At 43.3% G+C, this 27,093-nt stretch overlaps 1 protein-coding gene and 1 long non-coding RNA gene across 3 annotated transcripts in view; one reads left to right on the top strand and one right to left on the bottom strand.

Annotated features, from left to right (window-relative positions):
* The window catches only part of ZNF644 (zinc finger protein 644), an 84,973-nt gene extending 64,629 nt beyond the window's left edge, over window positions 1–20,344 (bottom strand). The window contains exons 1-2 of one of the 2 annotated variants that reach the window (XM_069789197.1): window positions 20,204–20,344; window positions 17,305–17,453 (exon numbers count right to left, since the gene is read on the bottom strand). The gene's annotated coding sequence lies outside the window, so the exon portion shown is untranslated. Of the gene's footprint in view, window positions 1–17,304; window positions 17,487–20,203 lie in introns of both variants that reach the window. The other variant, XM_069789198.1, reaches the window with a different exon arrangement.
* Window positions 20,345–20,503: 159 nt separating this feature from the next.
* Window positions 20,504–27,093, top strand: part of LOC138686415 (uncharacterized) — a 31,187-nt gene continuing 24,597 nt past the window's right edge. The window contains exons 1-4 of the long non-coding RNA XR_011325770.1: window positions 20,504–21,180; window positions 21,522–21,629; window positions 23,775–23,887; window positions 24,005–24,129. This is a non-coding gene — a long non-coding RNA (uncharacterized lncRNA). The remainder of the gene's footprint in view (window positions 21,181–21,521; window positions 21,630–23,774; window positions 23,888–24,004; window positions 24,130–27,093) is intronic.

Here is a 27,093-nt window from a genome sequence, read left to right on the forward strand (position 1 = left end):
TATATTCTGCTTTAAAACAGCAGAACAGTTTTTACTTACTCTGCACAAAAGAGAATCCTGATTTTGAATCTTAACAGGAGCCAGATAATGGTGGTTTAATATTTCATATAGACGTCTTAATCAGCAAGTCATTCAACCCAATCAATGTAAGACTGAGAGTACTTCTAAAAGTATCCCATTTACAAATAAGCAACAACCATGTTTTTGTCACATTTTATCAATTATGCTTTCTAAAAGAGGAGGGTTTCATCACATTTGTGATAGTACATTAGGAAGCACAGCTTTTCACAATGACTGTTAAAATGGCACATGCTGGGGAAAACAGTGCTTATTAGGATTAATTTAAGACAATGGATACTCACTAAGCATGAATTGTATACAGTCACTTCTATCATTAATGTGTTATAGTTTATCTCATCCTTTAAAAAGAAACAATTATATATTGAGAATTCTTTTTTTTCTCACAGAATTTAAATCCTAGGCCCAAGGAAGGAGAGCAGTGGCTCAAGGCATGCAGCACTCCTGTGCTGCAGCAGGACAGTGCAGCAGGCAGTTCAGGCCAGCAAGGGCTATGAGGAACAGTGACAGCTTGTCTTTTCAGGAGTTTCAAGTAATAGGCTGTGGAAAATTAATGATGCCTGACTGTCAAAGCTTGTGTTGATCAAACAGCTCTCCCGCACGCTGAGAGCAGAGAGGCTGAAGATGCCGTCTGAGAGGACATACTGCTTTTGCTGTGTAGGACCCACCAACAGGAGATCATAGTGCTCCACAGTAGTTCAGGGGGCTGATACCTGACGTTAGCAAGAGGGCAGGGCTGGAAATCATGGTGAACATTCAGGACATGGAGCCGCCATTTCTAACCCCAGGCATATGCTAACCTTGGCCCTTCTATAGTCCTCCTGCTGAAAAGGGTCACTGTAAAGTACAGCTTGAGGGGAACAGCTAGTGGAAGAGCCCTTGAATGCAGAGATGCTGGGAATCAAGGTAGCTGCACAGGGGCTGCCCCTACATGCTGTGTTAGGTCTCAAGGTCTCTTAGGCACATCTGCATGGCACAGCAAATGAGGCACATCTATCCCACAACATCAGCAGAATACCACATGAGGCCTTTCTAGTACTCATGATATCAGCACATTTGTGCCACATACCTGCAACCTACACACCCCTACCTTTATGTAAAAAGCCTACTGATCACCACCCTTCCTGATCTTGCTGCAGCAGCCTGTTGATCCCCTCCCTGGGATAGCCAGCGCCTCTGTGGACTCTCAGTCCATTCTGAGATGACCCACTCAGGCCTTCACTTAAGAAACAGACTCTGTAGTGCTCTCCTTTTGCTTTGCAGACAATATGGAGAAGGGGGTCATTCTTCCTTCTGGGAAGGAAGGGGGCTGATCCTCCTCTGGGTTAACAGAAGCAAGAAAGGCTTGGCTTGTAGCTGGGGCCTCCCAAGTGTGGAGGAAGACTGTGAGAAGTCCAAAGTGCTTGCAGATGGCAGCCCAGGGCCAGGTGGAGGGGCCTGGCCTGGGGAGGCAATGAGGGCACATCACTGTAAAACAGAAGGCCACAAGGCCCGATGGTGCTGAACAGGTCTGGGCAGGTATGGCACACATACATGTGCAGAGCTGTAGCGTGAGGGCCAAGCCATATGGCTCTGTTGGACAGGTACGGGGGTGCTCCAGGGAAAGGCACTGAGGAGTGGGTATGGTCCAGACTGTATGTGTGCGTGTGGGGAAAACAGAGAAGGTTTCTGAGGAATCCCCCCACAGCATCCTAGCTGGAGCACTCCCAGGGAGCCCCAGAGGGCACACAATGCTCAGGCAATAAAGCCTTAATGGTAGCACAGGAGCACTTCTACTGGACAGAAGGACAAAGCTAGCTGGCCCCCCTACATTTGGCAGTTTTTTTGTTCTGAGAGGCATGAAGATATTTTACTTGCAGGGAGGCTGACTGAACAAATCCCATTTCCCAGGAGGAGCAGGAAAATTAAATGGCTTGGGGAGTTCCCCACTGCTTATTTGGAAATGCCATATGACTGATTACCTGTGCACCTAAAAGGAAAAATAACCTAATATAAAATGTAGTATGTATCAACGTCAACTGCAATGCATCCTAACCACGGGATCCTTTCTCCGAAAGGTTATACGATTTTAAAAAATATGCCTTTGAGGCAGTGAATGAAAAAAATCTCATGTCTGGTGTTTCATTTAATTTAGAAATTACAATTTTCTTTTTTCTTTATGCTGGGCTGGGTTTAAAAACTATGGAAATAGGAACTATCATGAAAGACCTTGTAGAAGAATCCAAAATGTCTTCTTATTTTTTATTTTACTTCAATGGAACTGTAAGTGTAAGAGGGCTGGCTTGGTCTAGATTTGATCATTCTCTTCTAGAGCCTGCGAGACTTGCAGAAGGAGAGTCTGTGCTTTACATTCCGCTTTATGGTAATATTATTTCATTTTTTATTCTACTACTATTTAAAAGCACTCACTAGAAGTTCCTGCAGCTGTTTGGTCACATAATAACAGACAGACTCTAATTTCTCATGCATGGCACTCAGCATGGTGTATCAGAAAAAAGGCCCCAAACCTGCTCCTGCATTCTAATAAGTGTGTGTGTCACTTTGTAGGAGATCAGAATCCTGTCCAAATTCTGCAAAGTCTAATAGAACAACAGTTGCCAAATGACAAAACCTATCAGAAGAAACAGAGTAAAAAGGCACATCCTTGTTTCTGATCTTCACAGCTTCAGTACTGGCAAGAGAAATGTCAAGGTTTCCAAAATAAAGCCAGTTAACCACTGTAACTGCTATTAAATATAAACAAGGACATAAAAATAGAGATGTTGGAAGCCAGGATATGAACATTTGAAACAGTAGCTATGTATACAATTCCAGTTTTGTTAATATCATCTGCTCCTGGGGCTATGCAGCTCCACTGGCTGCAGCTGTGCTGGGAACACAGGCATAGACCTCTGGGGCCTATAGCATCTAACCAGCAATGGGGAATCCCAAAAAGAAAATGCTTATGCAGTCATGCTGTCATGTGGTGGGAGGAGAAAAGGGACTGCAGAGACATGCAGCTTCTTCCCCTTTACTGTCATGCAGGACACACATTACACAAGGAAGCAGCAAGAGTACCTTCACTGTCCTTCTCCCCAAAAACTCTCCTCATCTTAGTAAAGGCAAGCAAGCTAAATTCATGACAGCAGCTAGTTGTTTTAAAGGCTCTGCCACTGTGGCAATAAGAAAAGGTGCACCGGCATCCTAAACCAGTTAAAATCACTTGGAAGATAATATAAAAGTAAGAACTTAATGGGCATTAGTTAGTGTGTTAAAAATATCACCATTTTTCTTGCATAGACACAGCTATTGAAAAAATGCACTGCTTAGCATTGATCATCCACATGACATGGTAAATGAAGATGGCATATTCCTAAGTAAGAATTATGGTCTTGTCTGTACACAAAAACTGCATCCATTTAATTTAATCAGTAAAGAAATGGATGCAGCACAGCCAACATGTAGACAAAACGCAGGGGATAAAATGACATTGTATGCATCTGTTCGAGACTTACAATTTTAGCAGTCTTGTTTTCTGCAGATACAATGGTGGCATTTTTTGTCTGAGCACAACATATAATGATCAAGATTCTGGATGTGAGGAAGAAGAGGAACAAGACTGTGGTCCACGACCTGCTGGAGTCCACACTGGTCTTTCAGGGAGCTGCTAAAAGAAGCCAAACAGGATTGTTTATCTGCAGAACTGCACTGAACTGCTATCAGAGATGCGGCCATTATTGGACTATTCCTGATGCTTCAGTTATACAAAAGAAATAAACTAAAATAATTAATTGATGTCATTAAACTACTGTGGTGTTGAACATATATTGCACTTGAACATAATGAATGTTGACAATTCATTATTTCAGGTTTTATGACGATACCTCTGTGATAAATATTTCTACAAATTCTAAAAGTCAGATATAGGAAGAAGTCTGCACACTATAAACTGCCACAAACCTGAAGACTTGTCAAAATAAAATGAGCTATAAAAACAATAATATTCAGGCAACGTCACTCTCATTAAACACCTAATGATGCCACAGGCATATTAGCGGGGAAATGCTCATGAGGCTCATGAGGAATTAGGAAAAAAAAAAAAAAATAGAAACCCTGCCCCTAAAACCGCTTGCCAAGCTGTTTGTACATGCTGCCACAGGCAGTTTCTTGAAAAAGATGGAGATGTGAATGGAGACAGTGAGTGACTATTAGATGCTGATGATGGTGAGGGCAAGCAGAAGAACTGATGCTAGAGATTAAGGGCTGCATTTTGCTTTCAGTTATGTCTCGCCTGTCTCAACATTTCATAGTATTTAAATGAATCTGTTACATAAGACATTTCTCCTGTCTACGCCGCTCAGCAGCCATATTCTCCTTTCTGGTATGGATCGTCTTGGGAAACTTGCCAAGCTGTGACAGAGCAGTGCATAAAAGGAAACCATGCTCATAAGCTGGGGGTGGGGAGAGCTGCAGGTGAACAGATACAGTGAGCAACACACATACAGACTCCTGTCTCAAAAAATTCAGGGTTTAAGTGAAATGGGGGCCACAGTACTTCTTTAAAAAAGTGCATAGGGCTGCTAGAGACCCCAAACCATCTCACTAATTTGCTCCAGTGCGGGTGTGAACACAGTGCAGCAGAATTGCTAAACACTACACTGGCTGCTGCTTTAGCAGATTGGAAGAACAAAAAAGTATTTCCTCCTAAGATGCTAGAAAAGGCCCATCAGTTTTGGAGTCCATTCCTGCCAGAGTCTGAACACCTCCTTTACACTTAGGAAGGATCTGGACCCTTTAATTAAAGACAGAGGGAAACGAGGGTGGACCCAGCCTCTTGTAGGAGTAAGCTATTACCTGCTTGTCAGGACCTGCCCAAAAAGTCTGGCATTTCCTATAGAATTCAGTGAATGCAGTTGTTGTTAATATTCATTACTTCATTTATTAATAGCCAAGCTCTCAGGCAGTTGTTGGCTTTTCATCTCTAGACCTCAAAGTACTTTACAAAGAAGATCATTATCAACAGAGGAACACAAGACATCTACATTTGCGCTTTGGCACATAAAGAGCATCTCAGTTCACCTGCAAAGTAGATTCGCCAGTTGAGCTTTACTCTGGCCATCTGCCCTGGAAACAATCTCCAAATCTTAAATGACTGGGAACAGGGGGAGGGATTTTCAGCTGAAGTTCAGTAACACAAACATCTACAGGGAATTAGGCAATCCTGTAGAATGCTGCCCCGGCTGTAAAATGTGGAGGTCAAGGGGACTCTGAGCTTGAAGTCTATGACACTGGAGCAACCTCCAGGCGTCTCCAGTCAGACCAGGATTCATTACTACAAGGTACTGCTGTGGATTACAGCACTGAGCACTTTTAATTGCTCCATCCCCAAAGACAAGATTTACTGTCCTTTCACCATCTTCAGTTGTTATAGTAAAAGACAGGTGAAGAAATGCGCTTGGGCTGATAAATTTTTTGGCAGTTTTGCACTGCACACAGACTAGGATTTTTCATCTTAATGACCTGCAGCTGAAACAGATGTTTTGCTTTAGTGTTTTAAAGCACTTCACAAAACTTAACACTAATTTATTCTTTCACAGTGCAGGAAAAAAAAAAGATGTTTGATATCGTTACTCACATAAGAGAACAATGTGAAAAATGGAAACAGATGTTTCTCATTTAAGCATGAATAATAAGGAAGTGAAAGAAGAAAGATGATGTAGTAGTAGTGATTAAGAGAAATATGATGGCTTGGTTAAGTCAAGACAATTTCTTATGGATCTCCAGTCAGTCCTGAAAGACCCTGCTAACAACTTAGTCCCTGATTCAGCAAGCATGTGGAATTGCTTAACCCCAGCTGTGAAGGTTGTCTCACATTCTTCATTTATAATATTTTTAAAAGCTGTATGGTCAAATGAATACTTTACAGTTAGGAGTTGAGGGATCAACAGCATTGATCCTGTAGACAGTAAAGCACTGACTGTTTTCACAAACTACAGACATCTAAATTTGAATATCAGAAGAGAAATAAAGTCAAACTGAACATATATTGTTTCCTGAAACATGAAGAAGTGCTTTGATTTTCCTGCAGCACAGACAGAGCATTGTGAGGCCCAGAAGCAGCAACCAGGGACCCGTTACACGCTCCCTCCCGAGAGCCCTGGCTGCCCCCAAGGGCTGCGGCACCTGGCAGGAGGGACCCACTTTGCTTTGGCAACCACCTCTCACCTCTCCCTGTCCTGGCAGGAGGAAAGGTCCAACTTCAGCTGCAGGGTCTTTCCCAGTAAAAATCTTTCCGAAACCTCCAGTGATGCAGGTTTCACTGAGGGAAATGCAACCCCTTACCAATCCACCACCGAGAACAAAATGACTTGCTAGGGGGGGAACGGAACATGGGGAAGGGTTGTATGTAACATGGCTGATATTTCTGTGCCTGGTGGGATTTGGGTGCAGACCAAAGAACCCATCTTTCATTGTTGGTACTACTTTTTGTCTTAAGCCTGCCTTGGAAGGTGAAGGATCCAAGCAGGCCAGTGCAGACCATCAGGCCTAGACAACATTGTTCCCCTTCCTTCTTCCCTCCCTCCCTCCAGAGTAAAGCCTAGGCCAGGAGATGTGTCCCTGCCCCAGAGCCACCCCCCACAGCTTCCACAGGTGCCCTAAGGGCTCGGCTCTGTGGAAGGCAGGACAGCCCTACCCTGCCAATGCTCGCAGCCAGGAGAGAGGTGCAGGGATGTTCCCCACCACAGGAGAATCCTCCTGGCAATTCCATCTCACCGAGCGCCTGCTCAGACAGTTTTCACTCTTTGTTACCCCGAGAAAATGATGCTCTCTCCAGCCTCACTGAATTATTTTTGGTCCATCTGCACCAGCATGTTCTGCCCTTTCTAGGGCAACCTAGCCCCAACTGACAGAAGTGTAGCTACTCTTGATGTTCCCAACAAGGAGGAAAGGCAAAATGTTCAGATTCCCCATGGATTACAGCACTGTTAAAAAAAAAAAAATCCCTTTGTTTCCAGACTGTACTAATCTATTAGGAACCATTGGGCAGAAATACAGTGCAGTATAAAATTCCTTTTACAGAGGAATTCTCGTAAGGAAGAATTGAAAACTAAGCTTCAAATCCTCTTGTTTGAGTTTTAAGGACAATACGTCAGTTCTAGGAAACTGTCACTTTCCACTCATCATTTTTAATATGAAAATAATGTTTCTGAAGTTGTCACTGATTTTAGCATAGTTGCTGAGAAAAATTTGGCCCTGTGTGCAGTCCACAGACTGTGCATGCAGAATTAATAATCTCGTTAACATTACTATATGCAAATGCTCTGAGGATGCAAAGAGAGATTTGTATTTCAGATTAATATTTTATGGGAATTTTGTGTGTACATGATAAATGAATAAATGGAGGGACACAAGGGGACATGCAGAACATGTGCATCATGTGTGAGAACTGCATTAATTCTCAAATGTTTGCAATGGCCACAAGATGGTTAAGAAACAAAAAGACTTATTATTGTAATTACAAAGGAGGAGAGAATAAGAGAAGAAAAATGAGAGATCAAGAGGGCTGTTTCATGTTACAGTTTCTCCAGCTGTAGAGCTGGCTTGAGAAGTTCTCCAGACCCTCCTGCCCCCATACTTTCCACCCTATGTGCCTTCCCCTGGCTGCAGATTACCATCCCTTTAATTCTGCTAATTCAACTATTTGCATGTTCAAGCTTTAAACCAGCTCTTAATTACAACATGGAATCACACCCTTAGTCTACTTGGTCTCTCATTCATTTTCAGCTGCTATGTAACAAGGGGCAATACCATATAAAACCTCAGCACTAATACAGTGCTCTGGATACGAAAAAAGAGGCATGTCAGGGAGACTGAGAACAGGTCTCAGAATTTGAGGGTTAAAAAGGAGAGTTATTTGCAGTGAACCGTCACTGGTTCCCCACTGTTTCAGCTTCTGGGTCACCCTCTTCCCCACCTCTCCAGTTGTCCTTATTCCATTGAAGTTTTATTGCTACTCTGGAATGACACGAAGCTCTCTCACGCTTTAACTATAAGAAATGTAATATTGTATTTGTCCAAAAACCTACATGAGTAAAAGAAGATCCCTGAGGGGATATTATTAACTGCCTGCTACTTATCATTGATGGTTATTCTCTGAGACAACTCTCCTGTTTAATCTTTATGCTCTTGACAATAACCCTTCTCTCTTTTTGATCAAGTGTTTAATTTTCTTGAAAGATTTTCTCCGACTTTAGTTATTATTGAAGGGGATTTTAATTTTACCCCAACTCTTTAATGGCTAAATCTTGCATATCCACTATTTCAAATAGGGGTATTTCAGTTACTCTAAGTAAATAGTTCAAGGATTTGGTCTTGATAGGTAGCTGGAAAATTTCAAATCAAAACAAAATTGAAATTGCAGTTTCTTTTCCACTTCAGAATAGAGTTTTTAGTCTCCCTGAGTGACCTGTCAGTGTATTGGAATAAGAAATGGATACTGCTAGACTGCTACAGACCATACTCCCATGTCAGCAGAGTTTCATCAGCATGAGTGGCAGCCCTGTATGGGAAATCAGTTAGCTGGTTATTTCATCTGCAGCTGATCAAAGATAAACAAGATAAAAAAGACAAACAAAGGGAAGTGGTGATGTAGAATGTATTCTTACTTTCCTAGCCTCCACAGGCAATATTATTGCTAAATTTCCTCTAATTGTTTATAGTAGAACTTTAAAGCATAATGGGAGAGAAAAATAAAGAAAAAAACAGTAGAGGTTCAGCAGAGAGCAAAGCACAGAAATCCTTGAAACCTGCTTGCCTTCCCTTCTCACAAGCATCCTCAATCCTTCCCCATTGTCACTGCATCTCCACAGCCCAGTGGAACTCCAGATCACGGGTAAATATCTAATAATATAATAGTTACATTTAGGGCAGCCCATAGAGCAGGGAAAGATTGCACCATAGGACTGAGAGGTCTTTTGGGGAGGCTTGTTTTGTTTTGTCATACTGGGCACTCCCGTTTCCAGTGACCTTGTTGTCCACGATAATTACAACAGTTTACAACAGTCTTCTGTTCCTGGAGCCAATAAATTATTAGATTGGGCCCATGATTTTGCAACTCTAGCCTGTATTCCCAATATTGGCTTATTGTCTTTGCTTGTCTGATCTTAACCTGTGTGAGTGGAAGCACAGAGCCTCGTCTGCTCCCTCCTGTGCAGCCACTCTCCTTTCCTGGTTCCAGGTTCAAAATGGGACCTTGGCACATCTTTCTTACAGCCTGAAGCAAGACAGTTGTTCACTTATCTTCCTCGCCCCTTTTCCACAATGTCACATCCTCAGGCTACCCTCCCTCCCAGCATGGACTTCCTCACAGGATGCAATCAGAGAGGTGCCAGGAGCTGCATAGGACACAGCTGCTCCATGACCAGGAATACAGGTGAGGAGAAGACTTGAGTGCAAATGAGCAGGGCCAAATGCCTAGTTAGCAGACACTAGAATATGCAGATCTAAATCTATACATCTGAGCCTTAAGTTTCCCCATCTGTAAAAACAATGTTGAAATACTTCCCTATTTCTCAAGAAAGTTACCAGGCTTAATAAATTAATTAATGCTTACATAATACCATATTGTCAGAAAAATCTTCTCCCTAAATCAACATGTTTTCAAATATTTCAGTTGATGACAGAAATTAATTTTACAAACAGGTACAACACAGACTATAAACAGTGGCTAATAATCTCAAGATGATCCCCTTAAGATTAATCTAATATTGCAAAATCTTTCAGAGTTAGTATTTATTTCCCTTGTTGCATTTCTGTTGAGGCAGTTGGACTCAGCAGCCCCATTTGCTTTCTCAGCATCCGATGCCAGAGTATACAACAGTATGGGTGGAAAGAACGCAGCGAGAGAGAGATGTAATTACCAAAGAAATGGAGCAACAGACTTAAAAAGAGCACGATTCTCACAGCAGGTCAGCTGAAGTGGCAGCTGTGCATTTCTGGGATAGTACCAAGTGTCCACTACCACCTTACAACAGCCTTGTGGCTTTAGATTTTATCCCTGTTGACTGAAATACATAAATATTTTCTAACAGTACCATTGCTTTTCAGAAAGTACTGGTTCAGCCCCAGCATAGGACAAACTCTCCAATACTTCAATTTTTCTAATCTCCAAGGCTCAAACCAGAGATGTGTGGAGAATCTTTGTGTGCTGCCCTTCACACTTGCATTCAAATCTTCCCTGCTTAATGAGCCATGGGCTGTTGCTCTGAAACAGAGGACATTAACAGTTCAGAAAAAAGAAGCCCCTGCAGATTAATCACCTGGCTTCTTCATGGGCCCAACTGCAATCAGTGTGAAAGCAGAGTATCTCCATATACACTGCCTGACTGATAAGCGTATTAGTTCATTGCTACGCCTGGCTTTGACGAGCATATAGCATATGAGTCTTATTTCGTTGTTTATTTCAAATGAATACCACAGGTCTCCAAATGTCAATATATTCACAGAACCTAACAACTGTGCAGCCATTACATGATGTCTTAGCCTTCCCCCTTCTCTGTGCCAGTAAAATAATATCTATTTCATGCTTCTTGATTTTTAAAATGAATGTTTTATTGCTTTCTGAACAGCACTTAACTGCTAGGTATCACTTCTGAGTCCACCATGCAGTAATCCTTGAGAAGACAAGGACCTCAATTCATCTTGAGAACTATACTTTGCTGGAAACTGGCCACTGACTAATGGTATTCCTGCTCCTTGGTAAACCACTAGTAGCTTTATTGTTACTTGGCCTCACCACTCCATTTTAGTACAGGAGGAATAGTATGAAAAGGAAACAGGATTAAGTGTTGGCCAAAAGGATGGCAAACCCATCAAAAGCCCTTTGCCAAACCTTTGACCTAGCATAGGCAGGACACAGTGCTTAATTTTCTGGAAACACAGAGAGGAAACAGCCAAACAACCAGCTATGCTGTCAGCACTATTTCCCCCATCCCACAGCAAAATAAGCCCAGAAAAGACAAATGGAATATGGCATTAAACAGTTAAAGAGACCCAAACTGCTCCAATTTATGTAATGACAATACCCTCCCATCACCATAACCCACCTCTTCACCCTGCCCGCCCCAGCTCTCCATGGTTCAGGAGACTTTTTGAACAGAGTGATTCTAGCATAACATGAAGGAAATACCAGCTCTACCTTTTGATCATTTCTTATTCATCTCCTGTCTCTTGTTGGGTCAAATCTCAGTCTCACTGAACTCCTGATTTAGCCTATTAGCAGGGAACAGTGAACTCCCATCCTCATTTCTTTCCTTCACATATCTACTAGCTTGTTTCCCATGTTTCCATTTTTATAGCCCTTAGAGGCTACAGGAGCGTGTTGCTTTGATTGCCTTTACCTTATCCTTCCTATAGATCATACAGGTCAGTGGCACACCTGGAATAAACTGGGACTGTTATTTCAACTGTCAGTCACGCTTCAGCTGGAAGGCAGAGTCCTGTTAGCAGGGAGACTGAAGCACTGCAGAGCAAAGCAGAGGACAGTAGTGTCTTTGATGGCAACTGTGTGCTTCAGCTCCCACCTGTTAACAGGTATCCATGGGCACCGCTGCTCCCCTGGCACTGTTTCCCTTTGATCATGTTATGTTGCTATTGGAGCATTTCAGTAAACAGGGCCCAGAGCAGGGTGTATGTGCTTCTGTGACCACACACCACACGCTAGATCCTCCACAGACTAGAAGTCAAAAAAAGCTGTGATGTTTTCCTGAGCTGAGAATTTGGCCCTATATTCTTAATGTTCCTCTGCCACCAAGCGGGGCCTCATCAGGCAAGATGCTGAGCAGTGTTTGATTAAGACCAGTGTGAATGGAGTACGCACAGCACCACAGATTCCCCAGAAATGGTCCTTTACAAACAACCACCTGGATGCTACAAAACAAGCCACATGTGGAGACCCCATAAATACAAAGGCACTTCAAACTGGACATCTTTGTAGACCTTCAGCCTCTGCTGGGGTCGCAAGCCCTGGATTTGGGCACATTAATTCATCACTTCTTTGAACAGGCAAAAACACTGCTGAGAGGGATACAAACATGTTTGCTTTAGGATGACGCATAAAGACTCTGCCTGGAGTCTCCCAAACAAGCCTTCCCTTTCCTTTACTGGCATGCGAACAGTGCACACTACATGCTTTAAATGGGATTCGAGTCACTTTTTTCATTGCTACTAGAGCAGGTACTGCTGAAGATAAAAGCAACTGTCTCAGAAGAGCAGGTATGACATCTGGTACATAGCACCAAAAATAAATCTTTAACTTCCTCTCATACCTGCCAAACCTGCTCCAAGGAAATAAACCTGGGAAATATTACAAATACACACTTCTCTCCGATTTCAAAGGAAGAACTGACCTATTTTTTCTTTGCCCATTTTAAACATTTCCTATGACAAGATCAGTTTGCTAAAACAATGGGCTATGTTTGGAATAACCACAATCATAAAAGAAAATTGCATGCATATGAAAAAGGCAAGTGGCCTGGTATTTGCACTGGAGGTAATTCACGCTAATACCACTATTTATAGTGCAGCAACACCTTAGGGACCCAGTCATGCTCAGCACACCTCCTTGGTAAGCACTATACAAACATGAAATCTGATAGTCTCTCCCCTGTAGTGCACTCATACTTGTGATTTATGGAAACTGGTTGTGTAACGCCATATAATTTGGGAGTGGTCCTTAGCTAAATTATTTTCTCTGGTCATATCTGTGTAATAAGTATTTTCCATATCCTTTCAATAGCTGACCTGCCTTACAAGTAGACAAGAGATTTGTGTATTGGTGAAGATGACCTACTTAAATCAGGAACAATTAAAGACCCAGTTCCTATTTACAAGCTTGGCTAAGGAACCACACACATACAAAAATCAAATTGAAGAAGCCAGGAGATGTTTCTCAGTGCTACAATTCTGGTCATACAGGAGGGTCTATGAGGGGGATTAAAAAAGGAAGTGCTTGTGATTCAGTATTAGCAATGTAAATAGGACACATTTGGAGGCTGTCACCATCCTGATCGCTCGTCTGCTTTTATTAGTCCTCATTCTTTATTCTTATTGTCTTTGGTTTTCTGTGCTTGTCGTTAAAGTTAGTTATGTTATAGGCATCTGTTTAGCATATTCTATATGAAAATGCAAATGGAGATGAAAAACAGTAAAATAAATATATGCAGCTTCCATGTCATGTATATATTTGACTGTAGCATGTCAAATTCAAAAGAATTGTTCATCACTTTGAAAGTCCGCTTGTTCATTATGTGCATTACTTTTTTACCAGCAGATGGCAGTTTACCATTATTTTAAATAGGTTATTTTGTTAATATCAGATGTTTTAAAGTTCTAAGTGGTTGGTAAAAAGCTTTGAGCTTATTTCAAAGTTAATTTTGAATTCAATTTCCTTCTGCATCATCCCCTCTAGAAAAAGTAATCAGGACTGAGCTATTTGTTTCAGTTTACAGCCCTGCTGCTGACCGAGACTGAACACTATCTATACAGTTAGCTGACAGCAAGTTCACGCAGCACCAGTGGGCATTACCCAGCTCCAAACACTCACTGCTGCTACTAGCCCCCTGAGGCACGCTTTACACTCCCTAATTCCCAGTCTGTGCTTGGGGAGCTGCACACAACATTATTAACTCTAGTAGCAGGGGCAACATGAAGGATGTGACTCTGTACAAAGGGGCCAGTGGTTTATTTGCTGCTGTGTGCCTGGACACTGTCTGAATTTTAGGTAACAAAGAGTTAAAACTACCATCCGGGCAATGCTGCACTGCCTCCTGCACTGCAGCTGAGGAGGACCAAGGGCGCAGGGAGTCTCCGCCAGGAGATGAAGCCTGCAGGGCGCTTTCAGAAATCCTGCTGCTACCCGAGGCCATCCTTTAACCCAGTCAGAGGCGCAGCTACGAGACCACCTCCCCTGGCCTAACAGAGGGCTGAGAATGAGACTTTTCCTAGCAAAAAACTCTAGCAGTGAGCACAAGCAAAATGAAGGGATGGGTCTGTCAGTCCAATGCTGCTTTAACACCTGGGCACAGATTCACCCTGGACATCATCTGACATAAGCAGCCCTCACAGGCACACCAGTGCCATCCACATCCTAAAACGAGGCACCAGGGAGAGACTCATGCACCAAGAGCCTCACTCTCCACTGACCCTGTGGTGACATTGCTCAGTCTGTGTGAGCCCATGTTCCCTTCCTGCCCCAACAACTCCCTCCTTTGTGTCAATACGGGCATTCAGGACGGCCTGATGAAGCAACACAGTAGCTCACAGTTGGATTTGTTCCCTCATCCAACTCTGCCACCCACCACAGCACACAAATGCTCCTTTTGGCAGCATCAGCCACAGAGATTTTTGCTGGATTAAAGCAATCACATGACCCCCAGCTTCTCACAGGAGCAGCGCCAAAATGGCAACAAAGAGCAGAACTCCCCTCACCTTACGCCACAGGCGTGCCAGCATGGTCTTTCACAATGTGATGGTATTTCAGGCACACATCCATTTCTGCCAACTCTCCAGCCATTGAGCACAATGGTGGGTTGGAACAGACTGTACAGAGAGTGGGAAGGAGGAAAGGGCTTCCCTCACCTGCCCACAGGCTGGGGACAGACTGGTTTTGTGGCTGGGTCGGGATTTTGTTAATTTGTTTTTTTGTTTTGCTTACATGGCAAACTGCCCCTTCCCTAGAGCTGCACAGGTCCTTTCAAGTCCTGCAACTTTTGAATTTGTGTTCCTTGTATTCTCACACTGAAGTGGCAAACAAGAGATCCAGAGATCATTTTGCATCTGTTAAAGAACTAAACAAAGCTCAAAGTTCCAAAACAATGAGTACTAATACACACCAGTCTGTAACCCATCTTGGGAATGCAGTGTTTTCTTTTACAAGCAGTCCCACATAGCCTCTTTTTAATGATCTGCAGAGACACTGAGAAGTTCACCAGCGGTATTAAATTAGAAACTAAAACCAACATAGAGCGCAGATGTGTTATACAAATGGGCAAATAGAGATGAAAAACATGGGAAGGAGAAAGGAAATTTGGGAAAAACAGGAGAGCATTAGAGTGTGGGGAACAATAGGACACATGTATACGCGGTATCAGGCACAGGTTCATCAAAAATGTGCTAAGGGAAACACTTCAGCTGTAGCGGAGGAAAGACTAACAGGTCTTTTCTCTCTAATGCTAAAGATTCCTGAAGATGCAGGATGCTGGTTACCCATTGTGGTGAAGCCCTCATGGGAAGAGCTGTGCTTGTAAAATAACACTGACATAATTCCAACAGCCTTTTGTTGGAACAAATAGCAAATGCAAGTATTTATGAATCACATAATGACTTTTTAGCCTTTGGTATTTCCCAAACAACCATTATCGCCAGAAAATACATGCTGATCAACCTCTCTTCTTCATGTGGGCAACTGCATAAGCAAAGCAGATGTCCAAGTGAACCTGACATCACCCTACCAACTTTTGTTTCCATCTGAGAAGTACTTTAAAAAGCATTCAAAGTAGGTTTAACATCAGTTATTACTCTGTTTGATTACTGCATTCCTAAGATAATGGATTTCAAAACTGTATTTTCCAGCTGAAGATTAAAGAGCCACTTCTAAGCCTCCTACCTTCTTTAATAAAGTAAGATTCAATCTAGTCTCAAAAGTTGGACATTAACATAAAGGAGATTCACTGTCACCTTAGTAAGTGTTAGCAGCAATCATTTAGCATTCCCATTACCTTCCCACCCAAACCTCACCTGCTCATGTTGAGAAGGAAACTGGATTTCTTATACCCACATGCCACCTTCATCTTGCAGATATTCAGGGATACCTACCACTGTTGGACCCCAGCTTTTCTGCTCTGCTTCACAGAGTGAAAGCAGGTTTGTGCCTCAGGGCAGAAAGAGGGCAGCTTTTCACGCCTATGATGCACAGGTACCCACTCCCCCGCCCCCCAACATCCTGAGCAGCCTGCTCCCCCTCCAGGGAGGTTGCTGCAAACAGGGGAGAACACTGCTGGCTCACCGCATGCCCAATGTGCAAATAGCATCCAGCCACATTTGATGCTGTGGTATATACTTAGCATTGGAAAGTAACACACATTCTTTCAGAGTGCAAGGCAAGGGAATCTTTTAGTTGTCAGATCATGAACATCAGCAAGCAGTGGAAGTCTATTTAGCTAGCCCTGCACTTCTTGTATACACATTATCACCTTCATAGTGCAGGCACAGAGCCCCAGCACTTGCTTATGACTACAGCATGCTGCTCCAGAAACAGAGGTGGAGGGAAGAAGGAAGAGAGACAAGATGTATCTCTTGACACGGTGCAGAGCTGGGCCCTCTCGATCTCACCTTGCAGAGCCAAGAACAGGTTAGCTCCTGGCCCTGCTGCTGGAGAAAACAGAGGGAAAATCCCACATCTGATGAGAATCCGGAGCAAAACTATGCCCCATGGATTTTGTCTGAAATATGGCATTGCCTAAATCAGGTCTAATTGCCACACAATACAGGATGGAGCATCTCTTTAATTCCCCCAGAATCTGTCCCAAAGGCTGAACACTGTTGGCCACTTCATAATCTTGTGCACTGAGTCATACTAAATCAGTAGCAGGACTCAGCCTAGGTTTGCCACTCTATGAATGTGTACTGCCCTGGGAGGAAGGAAGAGTTGCAATCTGAGCATAAAAGCCAGGGTGTACATTTCCTCCCCCCGCTTTATGCCAAAAGCAGCGCAGCAACCAGGTGGCTTATCTGCCGTCAGCACCTTCTGTTTTTCTAAGTTTTCTATCAGGGCACAGAGAAGCCATGATGCTGAAGAACTACATTATCTCACTTCGCACCAGACTTTCCACCTTCCTCTGTGACTTACCATGCCAAAACCTTTGCCATTTGAGTGATATGGAAAGCAGGAGATGAAGGCTTAAAATCTGAACTTTTGCCTAGAATATGCAGCAAATATCTAATTAGAAATTAATACTTAGGAGCTGCATTCCTCTACTATAATTTGTTCTGCCCCAAAGTATCACTACAGTGTTACTTAGGAGACAAGAAGGGTTGAGGTGAAGTCTCTTAATAGAGAAACATAGCAGAGTACCATGTGGGGAGCAGAAGCAGACTGGAGGCTGACAGTACTTGGCTCTACAGAGACACCGGCCAGCAGGACAGGGACAGAGGAGCCCACGGACAGGAGAGCTTTGAGACATTAAATACCTGGTGGCTGAGAGCTGGTGCAGCTGCAGCAACCAAGAAGGGTTTGTCTTCATCTGCTGAGCAGGGCTGTGGGCTCCTTCCCGGTGGAGGCGGACGTGGGTGCGTCACGTGCAGCAGTGTCCCTGGAGTCCAGCTTCCTGCAGCGTGCTCTGCAGAGGGCAGCAGCTCAGTCAGCGCAGGAACTGCAGCCAGTGAAAAAAACCCGCAACGCATCTCACTGTGAGGATGTCCCTGAACAAACATCTCTGCCTTTGCCTGTGGGTTTCTGGGTAGAACTAAGTCCTAGAAATGAGTGTCTCGAACCTGGCACCGCAAAATGGAGCTTCCAAATACCTGGATGCTTAAAAAAATTGCACTACAGTGTGCATAACAAAGTTGGGTATTATATATACGGCAGAAATTCAGGATTTGACTGTGTGTAAAGGAGGCCATGTCCCATCAGAAGCCAACTTATGATTAAAACTGGGAACAAAACAAGGCCTGCACACTTACTTAATGGAGAATACCCTCAAATGAAGCAAACAGCTGAAACAAAAAGAACAATTAGAGTCAAATCCCTTTTCACCTCCTAGCAGTATGTAAAAATGTGAAGGCCAAACTTAGGCAGAGTGGTTGGTTTTGTGGCAAGTTTTCTCTAAGAACTTGTGTTTTTAGTCCAGCATCTGAGGAGATCTTTGGACAAGCTGCAGACTTAACGTACACTGCAGTTGTTCTACTTGGTTGGGGTGTGGGAGAAATGCAAGACTAATTCTTTAGCCAGGACTCACCTGCTGTGGCAAATACAATGAATTAAGAATATGCTGACTAGGTCAGTGGGTCCTATAAATTACAAGTGTTGCAAGGGTTACTAACAAAAGAAACTGCAGGATATACCGGGTTTCATTTACATTGTATACTGAAAGTAAGGACCCTTACCCAGCAGTGAATTTTGCTCAGTGAAACTCAAAGTTTAAGTAAATGCAAATAGCCCACACTGAAAATGTGAAAAATAAACAAAGTATCATTTAATTTAATTTGAGGGCCCAAGCAAGTCATTCGCAAGTCTGTTTAATGTTTAGGAAGAAAAAGCCTTAGTTCAGTCTCTACAAATGGTTTTAGTTACTTCTGTGACTTTCCATCTCTTGAGGATAATCTGCTCCTAATAAGGACAATTGCTTAGATTTATTACCCCACTGAGGTCTTGTTAAAGATCTAACAAAAATCCTATTTAAATGAAAAGGACAATAGAATCTTTAAAGTCAGCGTAGAGTTTAATTAAAACCTGAAACAGAATCCATGTCTTTATGCATAAGAAAAGCAAAAACAGATTTCAAAGCTGTTAAACTACATGTAATTGGCATAAACTATCCATTGAGCCAAAGTAAAAAAAAAGTAGGCTATCATATGGAAATCGGAGTCTATTAATAAATAACAAACCTGATACATGTGCATAGTGCCATATTTTTGCATGCATTTTTTAATTTGCCTAATTTGCTAGGCATATCTTAGAGCAAACATGAGACACACTAGCTGTTAAGTTGAACATATCCAAAAGGGACAAAAAAAGACGGATTGAAATCAATGCATTAACATGCACCAGCATTTAAAAATGTTTCGTAACGTTCCCAAAGAGAGCATGTAAACTGCAGCAGTCTCAGTGCAAAACTGCTGTAATCTGTGTTCCCATGTAGTCATTATTCACACATGGGAGTATACAGTTCCTACAGTCATTTTTCATGCATGAATAGTTTAAAACCCAAAATCACTGACATAAATACACAAGGGGGACCTCCCTTTTGAAAGTTAACATCTTATGAACTCTGAAAGGGAATGCGAAGATAGATACCAGTGCACATGCTGACACAGCTCTCCTGTAGGGAAGGGTCTGTGCACAGCTCTCCTGCAACCACAGGTGCACCCAAGCCATCCACAGGCTGAGAGCCACCACTGGCCACTCGGCCCCCAGCTGCAATGCCAAACCCAGCAAGGTCAGGACAGGACAGAGCAGTGCAAAGCAAAGTCTTACCACTTCTCCCTTCTCCCCACCAGCATGCAACTGAGGCCACGCATGTAGGGAAGGGAGGTCAGCCCAACAGCTGGCTTGGGCATGCAGTTTCCTTTTCAGGAGATAATAAATTCTGAGACCAAAAAAATAATCCCATAACCCATTTCTGCATTAAAGAAAAGACACTTTTCCTTCTCTTCTTTTCCACGATAAAGGATGATCGGCTGGCTGGGGGCAGGCAGACACACAGACGGGCTCTGCACAGAGAGGAAACGCGCACGAAGGCAACTGCAGCAGCAGTGAGTGCAATGCAGCGGCTGGAAAAGGAGGTAACAAAATGGTGGCCCTCCCCTCCTGGCTGGCTCGGCTCGGTAAGAATGACAAAGCAAAAGAGTCATTAGGGAACTCCAGCTCTGAGGTGGGTCACACGACTCTCTCGTCTGGAAAAATTCTGAGAGGATGGTATGTTAACCTTCCCCCTGCAGCATGTCAGTCGCTCGTTTAATGATTTAATCAGTTTTGTTAAAATGAAACACTTCAAGCCCACAGTAAGTGGCCATCTTACTTAGGCTTTTCCCCATTTAAAACTACAGCTCTTGCCCGTGCTATAGTATAGTCGGCACCTTTGCTTTTAAGTTGCCTTTTCGTACGAGTGTCCAGTATTTAGTGCCATCTCTTTTAAGGCCAGAAAAACCTGCCTAAGGCCAGCTGCGTGCCCAAGCCAGCAGGTCCCTCAGAGGCCTGGGGACGCAGCGGTGGCAGCCCAGGGTCCCTGCCGGCAAGTCTTCGTGGCACCCCTTCCCACTGACGGCTCTGCCATCTCATACTGCGGTGACTTGAGAGGTCTTCGGATAAACACAGTGAAATACAGCATGGCCCGGTTACAACATAAGCTTCGCAATACCTCAAACTCACCTTGCACCCGGTGCTACTAAACACCAAGGCGGAGGGCACGGTAACACGCGAGTGCCATCGGCTAATTTAACCCAACACCGGGACTGAGGCGTACGGCCAGCTCCGGGCCGACGACCCGCCGGCGGGCGGCGGGCAAGATGGCTGCCGCCCCGGGCCCCGCCCGCCGAGCGCCAGGCCGGGCCCGCCCGTCTCCATGGCGACGGCCGCGACAAAGCGGGGCTCGAGGAAACGCGGGGCGCAGCCAGACGGCCTGCGCCGGGCCCAGCCCGCCGCCTCCTCCTCAGCCGGGGGCGGGGGGACGCCGCCCCGCGGCGGCGAGCAGCCAACCCCGACACGTGCCCCCGGGCCCGGCGCCCCGCGGGGAGCCCGGCGCCGGGACGCTGTACCCCCGCGCGGGGAGCGGGCCGTCGGGCAGCGTTCAGCCCGGCGGCGCCTTGGACCACCCGTCCGCCTGCGGGAAGGGAACGGGGCGGCGTCGCCGCAGTACGCAACGGGGGGTTTCCGCGCCCAGTCGGTGCAAGGCGGGCGGGTGGTCCCTCGGCGTGCCTCGGGCCGGCGACTGGGAGCCTAATGAAGAAGGGGAAGGGTCCAATACGAGGCCCGTGTGAAAGACATATTAAAACACTTAGCGTGCGGTGCATCCTGGGGGTTGTATTCCTCAATGACCCTTTTAAAGACGTATCTTCTGAAACCTCTTGTCAGAGTCTGTGGGGAAGCACAGATGTTTGCAGATGTTAGCCAGTACTTGAAATTATATTGCCAATTCCTTTTGGTGGCAAAGAGCTCATTTCCCATTCCATCCGCATACCAACTGGAAATGTAAATTTAATGCTCTTCTTTTCTCAGCTCTTTCACTAGAGATACAAAACCCGGCACAGTTTCAAGGCAACGTGGAAGGCTGTGAAGCTCGATGAAATCTTGGAGCGTCTCGAGCACTTTCAACCTCCTCTAAAGCTAACAAGCAGAACCACATCTTGGTGAGTTATTGCTAAGCTACAAATAAAAAATACAATTGAAAACACATTAATAGCCACCAATGGCAATTCCAAGCAGGATTTAGGATCTCTGTTTTATTAATGTTATGTAGTTCACTTGTCATCTACATGAAACAAAAGCTATTTTCCAATTTAAGGATGAGTGAAATATAACTGTGGAAGATAACATTTTAGTCTGCTTTGCTCTTTGCACACATGCGCTTTTTTCCCAGCGGTAACAGCTTTGCCAAGAGATAAGAGACAAGCTTCTCAGAAGCAGGGTGGGGTGGAGTGGAGATTACTCACACATTTGTTTTAACTAATTTCACACAACAACCCTACAGAACAACGGGATTGGCACAACAGCTGGGCAGTTACAAGGCAGGAGCAGAGCTCAGCAGCATCAACAAGCTCTTCTGCCAGAACATGCTTAACACAGAATTGCACTCTGAGTGAGTACTTTCATTACTGGTTAGTTTCCCATGTCTACACAAGCACGTTCCAGTCATACTAACTGCCAAAAATGTCTGGCCAGTCAGTGCAACCTTGTCTAGCAGTAGAAAACATGGCATCTGCGTAACGTTTGTCTGTGGGAGAGACAGGGCAAAATACAGCCAATGAACGTAAGGAATGTCCCTAACTTAACATGCCTACATTGCTCCAGAAGCCTCAGTGCTTCATGTAAGCAACAGATGGTTCCTAAAGCTGTGGCTCTGAGGGAGGCAATACTTTGTCCAGTGTTTTTTCCTCTTGTTTTTTTTTTTTACTTACAAGATGAACTGAATTAAGTCTTAGGCCAGATGCCCCACTCCCACATTAAGAGTCATGGGAGGGACTTTTTATTAAAAACACATCTATGAGAGGCTTCCTTAGTAATCTTACCCTGTTGGTGGAATGGATTGCTGTCCTTGTCCCAGGGTAAGCTCTGAGGAGGAGGCTGATGCTGGATACATGGCTGCTCTGCATGCCTTCCCTGATCCAGAGCCCTGGGACTCTCCTTGCAGGCCTGTATCATGATGTTTCCATGTCTGACACCAGCTCTACCTATGGCTGCAGTCACAGGTTTTTCAGTGAACACTTAGACAGCTACAGCACCTGACACTATCAGCCGAGCACTTCCAGAACATATAAAGGAATACAGATAAAGTACTTTACTTCCTTCTGTGCATCATCCCACCCCAGGAAAGGAAATCACAGGGCTTCAAGTAAGCAAAAGGTGCAGCCTACCATTAACCAGGGCCACAAATACAAACGTTTTGGTGATTAACTCAATGGATAGGTAAATGTTTCAGTGCTAACACCTGAAACCTTGAAATTGGATGACACATTTTAAAATCGGCCTCAGAGTGACAAACAACCCAAAGGAGAATATATAGCTACTTTGGAAAGGGTTAATGCAGATTAAATCCAGTCAATAGCAGATGTCAGTGTTACTCATAAACTCTTCTGCTCCTCAGATCTGCTCTTCCAGAAGAAAAGCACTTTAAGAACGTGACAGACACTTTGCTTTTGAGCACACTCCAGTAGACCTCATATGTACCTGAGTGAGCAGGAGTTCACTCGAGTGAACAGGCCTGTCCCACATCTGTTACAACTTACCCACTTGTGGGACCAATTATCTCTGTAAAGCTAAAACCAACCAAACAAAACCAGAAAAAGGCAAGGTTTAAGAGTAGTTAGGTCTTTTTGATCCTATCCACAGCGACCTTGAATTAGCAATTGTCTTTAGGTAGAAGCTTTTCCTTCTCATAAGCACACCCACAGAATCCAGATTTCTAAGAGCAGGTGTTAATAGAATGGCAGGACAGAGCTATTCTTTAAATCACAAGAAGTGTGATCTTTTGGAGAGCTAGATTAAATAGAAAAGCTTGAAAATTAATCTCCCCATTGTGTCACTGCAGGGTAGATCTTTCTTTCCAATCTTACTTCCAATCTGAGAATTTCCAAATGGTTCACAGACCATCACAGATACCCCTTAGCCTGCTCTAGGGAACCCTGATTTCTCCTATCACTTCTAAAGCTTGGCTCTGTCCCGCAAGCAAAATCCCAGCTCCTCCATGACACTGCCTACAAGATCTTGGCTCACTGCATTTCCCTTCTCTACCCCACTTCGGAGTGTCAGATGTCCCCACTCCTGAGTTCCTCTCCGAAGAGGAGACATCTGCCTCTTCCCCCAGTAGCCCAGAACGCAGGAAGCAAACAGGAGCCCTCCTTGCAGCCTTCTTCATGTCCTGCAAAATTCCCAGTGAACAGAGCATAACAGGCAATACTTCTGCAGTGAACTAAAAGCTGATCACAGACACAAGCAGGGAAAATCCAGGACAGTGGTTAATGTGAGGAACAACTGAAGAGAGACTTGGGTTTTAATTTGAGACAATCCTTTTTGTTTACACAGACAGAAAAGCAAAGTTTTCTTGAGCATAGTTGTTTTTAAAAAGGAGGTATTTTCTTTGCTCAAAATTCAAAGGGACACTCAAGTGCACTAAACATAAACATGCTTTTAGTATTTTATTAGGCAAGCTGCTTCTACTGTCACTATGACTAGTCTTATCTTACTGTCACCTTCCCCCATTACTTACTAATGCTGCATTTCATAGGCATGTACAGGCAGATACACCCATCTACTAAAACAAAATGCAACAAAGCTTCTACCTAACTTTGGATCTGCTTAAACTGGCAGTGAAGCCACACAGTACACTAGGAACTACTTGTAAGTATTCTCAAGAAAATACAAGTAAATAAAACAACAAAGTTAGAAAAAAATTTACAGCAGGTCCTATAAGAGTGTTCAGACAAGAACTTCAAGTTATACTTCATTTCTTTTCAGGTTACCGTTTATTTTGCACTACATTTAAATACTGAAGAATGGTGGCAGGAAAAAATGTTTGTTGTTATTCTCCGTGTGTTTCTCTAGGCACCATAAGACAGTCATTCTCCAGCAAAACTGCAGAGGTAGGCTCTGGTGATAGAATGCATTGAAAAATAATGGCCAGATGGTGGCACAGTAAACTCCCTTCCTTTGAAGGGCTGTAGTGTCTATTAGAAATATTCCTTGTTCCATATGCATATCAGAGAGGATTAGACACATACACTCCTCACACAGAACAACCACCTCCCAAAACACATGTCAGCAGAGTATTTACTACCAAATCCAGGAGGAGTTTGTGATTCTAACATTGTCCCCATTAATGAGAAAAATGTCACTATACAAAAGCTCTTTTTTTTTTTTTCTCCTTCTTATCAAATCCTTCAAATAGCTGATAACTAGCTTTTATAGATTGGAGAGTCAGATAGAATTCTGGATCTATTATTTTACTAAAACCCCAGGGGTCAACTTATCACCTGAAAACCATTTTACATGGACAATTTGACTTTCATGTGGAGTGTCAGAACATACCCTAGATGGAAATCTAAAATAAATTATATGGAATACTGCCTTCTTTGTGCTGAAATTTATCGGTCCCACACTACAATAATTTTGAAAATTGTATCCCTTAAGCTACAGTGCTGAGATATTATTAACTGCTTGAACTGAAAGAGCACTTCTGATTGGCTGCTATAAATTCTATGGACAGAGACTAATTTCTGTTGAACCACATGCTTATCTGAAGCTGTTCACTATTCCAGGCTGCCAACTTTATTTTCTTCTAGAACACACTGCCCATTTTATTACTATCATCCTCAGCATGCACTGTCAGTTTGGTAAATCTGTTCCAGAAGCTAAGAATGGCATCTAAGCTTCTGCTAATATGGTTGCCTGAGACAACTGCACCCGTGAGAGAGGGAGGGAGATCCACTCGTACCTCCTATCTTCTTAATACAGGTTATTTTCCTCACTAAGCAAGCCTCCAGTCTCTGAAATGCATCTCTGTGATGTATCACAAGATAAGCAGACCTATTTCATGGCCCACACTTTCTTAATCACTTCTACTGCCATACTCCTGAAATAAAATTGTTTGATAATGTGTTGATGCTTTGGTGAATGCTCCTTTTACATCTATTAGTACATTTTTTAGAAACCACCCAATTGACCTCAGAGCCTAAAATCTTTATCATTGAGGAGATACTGAAAATGTTAATGATCCAGCTGCTGGGAGACTATTCTTTGAGTAGAAAATCCCAGCTAGACAGAAAAACCTCCTCTAGGCATAACATGTAAGACACAAGAATGGAGCCCTGGGACAGAAGTTGTTTATTTCCTGCACCTAAGTAACCCAACAAGTCTGGACTACAACAGGTAAAATATTACACCACAACCAGGAAAAAAAAAAAAATCAGAATCCTAGTAATAAACTCTACTGCCTCATTTTCATTCAGATAAATTAATAGTCTTTATAAACTGAAAGAAATTGCTAAAAAGGAAGTTCTGACCTGCACATCCAAGTTTCTGGACAGCACTACTTTCATTTTTTCTTTACTAAACAGTATCAAGCCTCTCCAAGAGGCATTCAGACTAATCACAATTCACTGTGGCAAATCAATCTCTCTGAGTAGACAATCTATCGCTTCTGGGAATGGCATTCAGCTCAGTAAGGCCTTTGCCAAGCAGGGCTTGGCAGGTCTCTTCCAAACCCTTTACTGCCTGGCTCTCCAACGTCTTTCATGTCAGGATATATCTAAGAAGTAGCAGGAACCTGTCAGTAAATGAACACTCCATTGCGAAGTCACAGTCACAGCCTTTCAGGGAGGGAAGTGGCTGGTTGACTGGAACCCTGTGTTCACTTTCTCTCACACCAGCTGACTTCCCAAGGGTATTCCCCAAGATTCTGGGGGAGCTCTGCCAGCTTGCCTGGGAGTGGTAGGGGTCTGTTCTGCAGAGCTTGGCTTTGCTGGTGCCTAAGCTCTGTACAAATATTGGTGCTGAAGCCATGCTGAATAGTGTAACATCCAAGTTCAGCACTTAGATGACTACTATGTTGAAGACAGTTAATTATTAAAATAATCAAGTTATACTTCTACTAAAATATCATATTTTAGAGAATTTGTGCAATGAGCTGGAACAACTGGGATAAAATGGCATATATAACTTTAGCTTTGAAACACTTTTTTTTTGGTTTGGCCGTGCATCTCAGTTGGTCAGTGGTGGCCTATGTCAGGCAGAGATTTTAGAAGCATGAACTTATCTTCAAAAGTAAAGATAACCTGAGGAAACTATCTGGGACAGTAAAAGTAATATCCCTGTGTCTGCTTTAATTATATCCTACTATTTATTATAGTGACTAGAGCAAATTAGCAGGACTTTTTCTGTCTTACCCAAACAATAGGAATTCCCTCGCATCACAAATTCACAGTACTGAAGGAAAAGTGCCAAGTTTGGAGCTGCCTACTTGCATTAATAAATATTCTGAGCACTTTTAAGTGCTTAAAGTGTTGAGATAAATGTTTTGGAATCTATTTCTACAAATGATAGCTTAATTAGCTCAAAAGAAGAAATTCACAATTTCATAGTGGGCACAACTGACAGAGCCTGAATCTAGCTGGAAGCGTGATCAGGTATCAACATGCAGCATTTTAAAAAAAGTTACACAAGCTGACCTTAATATGTGTGACTATCAGGTTTTCACTCTAGAAATATGTATTTTTCAATATCCTTTTCTGAGCAGAAATCGTGTCATTTATATGCAAATCAGACTATATTCTGCAGCTGTTTCTTCTGTCCTGAAGCCATGGGAATTATTTGCACTTAATAAAGCCTCATAAATAGGTTTTGCCTCTAAATGGGTGGGGGAGCAGCAAATATATCATAGCCATTTACAGTTACAAGCATCTTTTTTATTTTGAAAGTTACATGCATCCTCTAATAGGAAGTTTCACAGTTACAAAAGAAACATTGTTTCATTTATATAAACAAAACACCCTTACAGCCTTCAAACCAAAATGTTTTGCGTTTTTCCTTATGCTCAACTATCTAAAAAT

This window comes from Haliaeetus albicilla, chromosome 8, assembly GCF_947461875.1.
Source record: "Haliaeetus albicilla chromosome 8, bHalAlb1.1, whole genome shotgun sequence".
In the NCBI taxonomy this organism is placed as follows: Eukaryota; Metazoa; Chordata; class Aves; order Accipitriformes; family Accipitridae; genus Haliaeetus; species Haliaeetus albicilla.